The following is a 9,881-nucleotide window of genomic DNA, read 5'->3' on the forward strand; positions in this document are numbered from 1 at the left end:
GATTGGCAGAATAAAAATTTTATAAGTTTTTTTTTCAACCTGGAAATTCACTCAAACTAAGAACGATAAGTTGTAAATTGTTTTTATTGTATAAAAACACACAATAAGACCCGGGCGCATAACAACATGTGTATTTATTCATATCTTTTTAAATATTAGCAAGTTGATGGTGAATCTAGCATGAATAACATCTATGTAACTTAGCTTCAGAAACTGCCATAAGAGGGGTGGTATTGGCTTTGGAACATTGAGCTTTTTATTTTGTCAAACATGTTGTTTGCGTAACATAATAACAGAACCGAGAGAAGTACATAGAAATCCAATGAAATAAACATATTAAAGAGTGTAAGAATGACAATCTAGATAAGAGGTCTCACCAAAAAATGTGCTAGAAATGCAAAGCTGACGTCCGTAACTACACGGAGTTGCTATTGATGCTGAGATTTCCGAGAAACAGAGCCACGTAATTTGCAACTTTGAATGAGAAAGCTGAGGACCATGTATTGGTTTGAAGCAGTAGCATGAAAAAATAAAATAATGTTTTTTTCCAATCCTGAATAAAATAAAGTAGCATGACATCAAGTTTTATATAAATCATAAAAATTGAAATGTTATACGAAACTCAGATGTGTCGTCCTTTAATCATCGACCATGTAGGCATTATATTTTACCATTTAGTAAGAATTTTTTCTATAATACGGCCTATTAGAATTTTTTTATGGAGTTCTTAAAAGAAAATAATAAATCTCCTAATGGTAAAGGTTGAGTTCATTAGAACACTAAAAAGAGAAATCAATTTCAAGAATAATTGGAAAGACGAATGCAACATATCACCATGAGTTGAAGAAAAAAACTAACATCTTGGATTGAGTAATCAGTAAATATAAATTTAGCAAAAGTTAAGAATCAAGATTCATATTGAGAATGTAAAACATGTCAGTGGTTATGACCCCATCTTTGTGTGACCCACGATCTCAGGAGAGGGAAAAGTGATTTTTTTAACAAAATCGGAGAATCGAAGAGGGAGAAGAGATATTTTTTGTGGTTTGTTTTCTGTTTTTCCTAGTACTTTGTGATTTAAAATTGGACATACCAATAGTACCAATCAGTTTTTTTACCTTGCTCATTCTTAATAAAACAGTAAACAATGAAAAAAATAGTTAATGTAAGGAAAATTCTACTTAGTCATACAAAATACAAACTTAAAAAATGAGAAAAATAATAGTAGCCTCTTTACCCGATAGATTATAGCAATGATATAAGAGAGAACATAATTTGATAATCATGAATGTGTGAAGCAACATAAATTGAACAAAATTAGATCAAATAATATTGGTGGATCTAAGCTCAAGGGTGGGGGTTAGGTCCGGATTTTGCAAAAAAAATTTCCTTGGATGGACTTCCATATCCCAATAACTCTTCTTCAAAGCCCTGAATCAATCAATCCACCGAAAATTTTATCAAGGATTGAATGTCAAGTTTAACTGGTTTAGTTGGTTTTTGCAAGAAACCCGAGATAGAACATATTTGGTGATGAGTAAAAGCATATTAATAAACAAAAAAATTAATTTTTTTTTGTAAATAAGTTTTATAGAAGCCAAGATAGAACATCCAAAAACGCACTAATATAAACACAAAATAAAATTAAGAAAACAAACAAACAAACCGTAACGATAATCATTAAAATCTCAAATCTATCACCACCGACTATCCAATTTTCAATATATATAGTTTTATGATTCACCAATTTTCGAAAATCTCTAAAATAAGCACACAGATAAAGGCAACCTCAACCCAAAGATAAAAACAAATCGAACAGAAATATACAACAAATAAATATAGCGATTTTCGAAAATTGGTAAAACATAAAACTATTTCTGATACTGGTGGTGAAAGTAGATCGTATTTGCTTGATTTTTTTCCAGATTGCCAACTGAGTATGCCAAAAATATGTTGATAACACTCGTATTTGTTTGAATTTTTTTCAGAATTTCCTCAAACAAAAATAGAAAGCGTGAACGGGAATTTCATAGCATTATAACACTCACCAAAATCGATTGGGCTCTGGACTCTTGAATGAAATTCGGCATCTTGGATGATTGATCTGAAAGAGAAATAAATAGGAGCCGAGTAGAAGGATTTTTTTATTGGGAGGGGTGGGATTTGAGTTGGTTTTTGGGGAAAAAGTAAGTTTTGGAAGAGAACGTGGGTAATAACTGACTGGGAAAAAATGTAAAATAAAAACATTAACACACCAACGTACCAATAAGTTTCTATAGGATGCTCATCTTTAATTAAATAGTAAAAGATAAAAGATAATAACCTCCCTAATCCCATAATCTTATGGGTGGTATGGGTCGTATGGCAGAAGTTAGTTGCTTCAATTTCTGTTCTAGTTAGTTGCTTCAATTTCTGTTCTTCTTAAAGTGCAAGACCGTCATTCCAAATTACACAATCAAGATATCATGTTTTGAAGCATTTGGGTTGTGAAATTGATTCCTTTCCGTTCGTGATCGGAATCGGACCATTGCATTGCTATTTTCGTCGGAAGAAAGGTTGGTAAATTCAATTACGTTAACGATCCTGTCTCGAATTAAGTGTATTCGATTCGAAATATTTGAGTTTGACTCGAAAGATTCGAGTTCTAATTTTTCGTCATTCGTATCAGAGTCTGCGTTAGTTGAATTTCTAACTTGGTTTCGATGTTTAAATGCATTCGTTTGATTCAGAAATGGATTTTGGTTCTGTTTCTTCAAGGAAATCGAAACTGCATTTTTTGTTAAAAAAATTTAACATGTACAGTTTGTTTTCTTTTGGACAGCACAGAAAGCACCATTTTTATTAATATGTGTTAATTGATGGACGGCAAATCAGAAAACAAATTGAGATGGTTCACTCTTGCATACATATGTGTCAAAATAATAGGGCATGCATATTCAAATATATATATTGCTGCATGTAAATCATTTCTTTGAAGTGGCCAAGCGGTGCATTTTTTTAATGTTGCACAGATGTAATATGGTGGACCGTGGAAGGGAGAAACAATTAGCATGCATTTAATTATATATTAGTTTACCACATAATCATTAATACGTGTACGTTATCAATGGCCTAATACCAGTTTTTTTTTGTTAATTGTTCAACACGTATGTTCCTCGGTGAAATTTTTTTTCCAGATGCATAAGTCATCATTTTTTTAAGAAGGCATGATTGTTTTAAATATTAAGAGGCATGCCTAAGATCCAATATTTAATAGTCATGAAAATGCTTATGCATGATCGGTCCAATATTTTGAGAAAACACTACAAGAAAAAGCTCATACCGTCACTCAAAAGACAACGCTTTTTGTAAAAAGCGTTGCGTTTTTTTTTATAGACAACGCTTTCAGTGAAAAGCGTTGTCTATATATATTTTTAATTTATAAAAGACAACGCTTTTGCAAAAAAGCGTTGTATATAATTGTTTTTTTTTGTCAAAGACAACGCTTTTTAAAAAGCGTTGTCTATGAGCGTCCTTTTATTATCTACAACGCGCTTTTTAAAAAGTATTGTCGATGATTTTTTTTTAAAATTCTGGCCCCAAAATAAAATACACGCATACAATATATTTCTCTCTCCTCGAATTCTCTCTCTCTCGGCATATCTATCTTATTTCTCCCTTCACCATTTCTAAATTTCAAACCCCGATCTACGCCGCCTCGTTGCTGGAAAAGGTGATTTGAGCATAGATTTAGAATCCTCTCGTCGAGGGATTTCTTCCGGTACATATTTCCCTAATTTTTAAGCACGCTCCGTCGAACCCTTTTTCCAGACGTCATCGTTTCGCCGTCCCTTCGCCGTCGCCGACCGTCGCCTAGGCTCCTTCCCGCTTCTGGCAAGTCACAAATTAAATTCTGCCTGCCGTCGATGGCCGAGTCGTGCCGACCGCCATAGCTTTCCTCACAAAAGGTATTCTTGCATCTGTTTCCTCACAGAAGATTTGTGAAAAATTTTCAATTTCAGTGTAGCTCTTACATCTTAGGGAATCCGCTCGATATCTTCTAAGATTTCATTATCTTGGTTATAATTTCTAATTCTGAAGATACGCTGTTTGTTATAAATCTTTCTTGAGGATTGGACATCACAATTTAAATTCTTGCTGATGTTTTTTTCTTGGATTTTAGTTTATAGATAGCTTTTGTCCACAATCACCATGTTCTTGCATCAAGCAAAAGTTGCTAATATATTGCTAAATATTTTATCTTTAGACTCATAGTGTTATTTTTTTTAGGCTTTTGTTGTCCTCTTGCTGTGTTTTGTGCAGTGAATTTCAAGTTTGGCTCAAATATGTACCAAGGATTATCTTTCGGACAGACAATGAGCCATTGAAGGTTACTGTTACCCATCTTTTTAACGTTTTGCTATTAATTTATGTAGCTTAATTTATAGTTATTTGTGTTCTTGCCAAAATTAATTGCTGATTGTTAGTTCTTGATATTAAGTTGATTTATCTCGATGTGAGAGATGGCTATGAAAGGGTTTACTGAAAAAATTGTGAATTTGAGGAAAGAGTGAAAATCTGTATGAATAGCAGGGTGACCCCATTATACTCTCACAGGTGTGAATGTCAAATCATGGGTGAATTTGATTTTACTGATTATAATATATACTAATTTCATTGTCGGGTTTTTGAGTAATTGATTATGTAGTGCTAAACAGTGAATTGAAGACTGAGAATGAATATGGACCACAAGCAAGATCACTTGGTGCACCAGGTCCTCAATTTTAATTCCAATCCTGCGACTCTTGTAGATTTCACGCTCACTAGCCTTGAGGATAGCTCTGTGAAGTCGTTGTTCTGCGCCATTTGTCTTGGAAAATTATCCGCTTTCCTTTAATTTTTCCGGCAGGCAATCGAGCAGAAATGGAAGCAGTGGTGGCGGCAGGGCCCCCAACTACTGTATGCTTCATGGGCTCGAAGTTCCGCCTTTACTCGGTACTTCATTATTGTGTGCAGTTGTTATGATTCAAGGGCAACTTTCTAAATTCTTTGTTTTTGTAGTTGATGAAAGATAAACCTTGGTTGCTGTTTTTGGGAAAATGGGTCGTTTTAGTTTTGATGGATGGAAATGATTCTTTTGTTATTTTATGAATTCTAGTGTTTGCTGTTTCGAAGATGGAACAATATAAAGCTTGGAGAAAGGAGGTTTAGTTCATTGAATAGGCAGAGGTATTTTTCCTGTATCTTTTTTCACTGGTTTCTGATGAATCTGTAGCTTCTCTTGGGTTTGTGTCATTTCATTCATTCTCTGTTTGACTTGTATTCAATGGCTTAAAGCTCAAAGTTCGATCTACCAAACATTCAATTGAAGTTTATTTGATGCTACATGTATGACACAAAAGCTAAAGGGTACTATTGACAAATATATGGTGGGGATGGTAACGAAATTTGCTTATGCATGACATAAAAGCTTAAACATGGAATGTGATAATGTAAGTTTATGCTTCTTAATTGTCATACTCCCGTTTAAAGAAAGAAACAGCTTCGAAAATCTATAGATTTTAATGAAAACTGGAATACACTATTTTTGTTTAATTCCTTGTTGAAATAAATTTTAAAATGGGTTTGGGTATGTGGCACATTCGAATCATTTCGATAATTGAACGAGGTAGTTAGAAAACAATATAATTTTTTTTATATAGGCTGAAGTAGATACACATTTATGTCTAATTTGTGCTCTTATAAAATCTGCAATTTCTTGTTCTTAAGCACTTAAAAAAACCTTAATATTTTAGCATAAAAGAATTTTTTGAAAAGCTTTTTTTTCAATCTAATCACACGTTGAACTTCAAATATTTGATTCTTTGATTTGATAAGTTCTGCACTCTCCTCATTGTATACAAGTTTTTATGTACTAAGTTTGATTAAATTTCTGGAAATTCTTCATTTGAAGTGATTGTTGGATTGTGTTATGCTTTAGGATATAAATGGAAGTCTTCTAACTATTAGACTAAACAATATGCACAGACAAGTTGTATGCATGCAAAGGCGCAAGTAGCAAACATACAAGACAAATGTTAGTAAAGTCAATTGAACGTATTTATTTTATTATTAATTTGGTAACTTTATCTTATGTATTTTCAGTTTATTTTAATGTGCTCGAGATTTATGAAAATTTATGTGTTTTATTGCTGGCATGGATTTGTTTCTCGGAAATGTTCATGGAAGAATTGTGTTTAATATTGTCGATTTTTGTTTAATCACGCTACTGAAATTTTTCATTTGTTTTCGAGTGTCTGAATTGAAGCTTGGTTATTTTTAGCCTTGTATAAAATTTCTAGTGGCCTAAATTGGTTTGAATCATGTTAACCTTGATGGTCTAGAATATTTATCTTGATGATGAAGATTACCATAATCATTTGAAAAAATATGACCTAGAATTTAAATGGTTCTTGAAATCCTGCCGAGAGGGCAGACCCAAAAGGGGTCAATGAAAAAAAAAACAGATGTTTTTGAAAAAAAACATAATAATAATAATCAAGTTTTGCCCCCTCATCGGGTCCATACCTGGATACAAAACGTTTGTATATTCCATATTATGATTTATATGAACAGTGCATTTGCAACTACTCAATTGCCACAAAAAATAATAAAATTAAAAGCACCTGCAAATGATATTGGATATAGCTTGCACCTTCTGTCAAAATTCTATATCTAATAATTGACCTTTTATAATGTAGATTTCTAATTCATTGATTTTTTCTTAAAATATAAAGTACCCTATTTGCATCCATTTTTCCTTGAATTCATTTTCTAGTTGTACTTTGCAGGGGACTTTATCATGTTGTACTAGGTATGGAGATCAGCTGACTCATATCTTGTGTATGTTATTATATATCATTGTTCAAGAGCCAAAATAAACAATCCCAAGTACTGAATTTTAACTTTTTTGTTTGTACAGGGATTCTATTTTCTGCCATGATAACCGCATTCCTTACTGATGTTGTTTTCTGATCTTTGCGATACAAGTACCTGGAATCAAAACCAAAATAAAAAAGGAAAGCTAGGTGAAAGATTCATACATTGACACGTATATATGATCTATATTTATCAAAATTTATTAATGTCTATTTTGTCTAATGTTCCCCTTCTCGTTTCTTATTACCCATGTTGGTGTCTACTCAATTTGAACAAAGAATAGGTTGGCAGAACTACTATTCATTGCAATATTAGACTTCTCTAACCAACTTTCACGGTTTTGTGCAGGTTATGGAGATACATACATGCAGTCAATTTGAGGGAGATGATATTTGTGTATCATATATGTTTCTTTCGACATGATTCTTGGTGCATATTTGATTGGTAACATTACGGCCTTGATCGTCAAATGATCTTTTTCTGTTTTATTTTTGTGCCAATGAAGTGTTTATTGTGTGGTTTTTGTATATTGAATTTTTGTGAAAAATGATTGCTGGTCATGAGATGCTTATAGGGTTTCTTAAGGCTCAGTTTCTTGGCACATATTTGAAATAACATCATTAGAACATGCCTATAGGTTGAAGTTTTTCTTTTCTTGTGATTTATGTCTTATGTCAGCTCACTTTCATTTTTTTGTCATGCAATTCTTTATTTCCTCCAGTCTTAAATATGCATGTGGTGCTTCTTGCTTAGAAATTAAAATTCTTGTTTGCTCTGAAAGAGGAGGTATCCGAATTATAAACGTGATCACCAGAAAGCTCATGGGCTAAGTGCATGGAAACGTGAAGGTATCATCGGTGTTGCTGCACTAACTGGAGAAACCTTGATGGCTATTACTGGAGGTATACAAACTTTATCACTCATTAAATAATTGAGTAACAAAGTCATTATTGTTAAATCTAGTATCTGAAAATAAGCTATTTCCGCATTCCTTAATTAAATGGATCACAACTTGATAATTCCAATCGCTTAGTGATAACTTCGTAATTCGTAGTTCATTTGATCATTTCAATCGCTTAGTGATAGTTTCGTCATTCGTAGTTCATGTTCTTTTACTGATAAATGTGTTTGCTTTTACTTTTCATTATAATCTATTTATATTTGTTTTTATTTTTAATAATTTACAGTATGGGGATACAAATTAAAAAAAAAGAGATTGTTGCGGCTTTTATGAAAGCTTGGGACGCTAACATGTGCTGAAGGAAGGAATCAAAGTTTTTCGAGATTAATGCATAGTTTTTCCTAGTGTTCATTAATTTAGAATTCGATTATTTTTTTATTTGAATGATTTATAATATAGGAAGACTCTATATTAAATTTTATTCTACAAATTTTTGAATTTTGAGTGATTTATAAAATTGAAAATTTGTGAATTAAATTTTTTTTTGTTTTTTATTTGAACAAAGACAACACTTTTTAAAGCGTTGTCTTTACCAAAAAAGACAACGCTTTTTTGAAGCGTTGTCTTTTCCAGATACAACAACACTTAAAAAGCGTTGTCTTTTCCAGAAACGATAATGCTTTTTATAAAAGACAACGCTTAAAATGCGTTGTTGTTTTTAGATACGACAACGCTTTTTAAGCGTTGTCTTTTCCAGAAACTACAACGCTTTTTCCGCGTTGTTTTTGAGCGTGGTCTTTTACAACACTGGCTACGACAACGCTTTTTTGGGGACATTAACAACGCGGAAAAAGCGTTGTCGTTAGCCGTTTTTCTTGTAGTGAAATTAAAGACTTCGTGGTTTTTTAATTTTTAATATAATTGGACAATCCATTTTGTAATTGGATTCTGAAATGAGTATGTGATTGTTTAGCATGATTATGAAAATCATTTTTTTTATATGGGTACATGAAATTCATAATAAGAGTTTATGTGTTTAATATAAAAGAATCTTGTCCATATATAATATTAAGAATGTGAGATTGATTTTATATATCATGAATATTAAATATTATGGTTGGCTTTGTGTCCAATATAATATTTATTCTCATATTATATAGATATGGCAAGAATTAGACACGCTCTTAGCATCCTTCGTGGAGCAGCTAAATTTCAAAGAGCCCCGGAACGAATAGCAAAATTGCACATGTTTAAGCAATATAACATGAATCACATGCATAGTATGCCTCAACATATTAAAGTTTGGGAGGACATGCGTATGGATCTTGTGCATTTGGGTAATTATTTTTGAGATTATGATAAATTTTGAATATTGAGAAATTCCCTGCCTGGACATTGGAAGAACATATTCGATGAAATAATTAACGAAAGGGAATATTCGTCGACCTTCCTTGATGATGTACAATCATCACTGATTAAAAGATGGAGGAAAGAGGTAGAACTCGAGATGAAAAAGTCATTATCTTTAAGGATAAATACTGGTGCTCGTCTCTTGAAGTTCGCTCCATCTGACATGCTCTCAAAGGAAATGACCAAAATGATAACCCGCATGTGCAATAAGAAGAAATTAGATTTTATTTAGGGAAATTACTTGTTATAATCTACGTTTTTATGTTTAGTTGTAAATGTTTTATATGAACATGTTATCTGACACAAGTAATGTAGTTTATGTTTTATTTGTATTTGAATATTAGCATGTTGTAAAATTTAATGTTAGTTTATGTAAATACATGCTTATCTATATATTTCTATTTGGAATTTATAAAGATATTCCAAGTTAAGTGGGAGTTTTAGACTGGAAGAATTTGAGTGATTCTCACCTAAAATCATTGATATAATTTTTTTTGTAACTTTGAAATTAAATTTATGATGATGACATTAGGATTGTAGATGATGATTGGGAGCTTAGTGAACTTTCGAATCTATGATGTTAAATCATCATAGATGTTAATTACAAGTACAAAACTAATGTGTACATTTAATGAGCATTAACATGTGTTATCACATCTAAAATATACAGACC

The 9,881-nt window shown here is 32.1% G+C and overlaps 1 long non-coding RNA gene across 13 annotated transcripts; it reads left to right on the forward strand.

Annotated features, from left to right (window-relative positions):
- Positions 1-3,265: 3,265 nt before the first annotated feature.
- LOC140872534 (uncharacterized) lies at positions 3,266-8,296 on the forward strand. Of its 13 annotated transcripts, XR_012147845.1 has the most exons (7): positions 3,266-4,974; positions 5,138-5,208; positions 5,960-6,055; positions 6,810-6,832; positions 6,941-7,046; positions 7,246-7,799; positions 8,085-8,296. It is a non-coding gene; the product is annotated as an uncharacterized lncRNA (long non-coding RNA). The 13 variants fall into 13 exon arrangements; XR_012147844.1 differs by having other exon boundaries at positions 5,138-6,832; positions 7,246-7,341; positions 7,679-7,799; XR_012147842.1 differs by having other exon boundaries at positions 5,138-6,055.
- The last annotated feature ends 1,585 nt before the right edge of the window (positions 8,297-9,881 follow it).

This window comes from Henckelia pumila, unplaced genomic scaffold (genome assembly GCF_033568475.1).
Source record: "Henckelia pumila isolate YLH828 unplaced genomic scaffold, ASM3356847v2 CTG_466, whole genome shotgun sequence".
NCBI lineage: Eukaryota > Viridiplantae > Streptophyta > Magnoliopsida > Lamiales > Gesneriaceae > Henckelia > Henckelia pumila.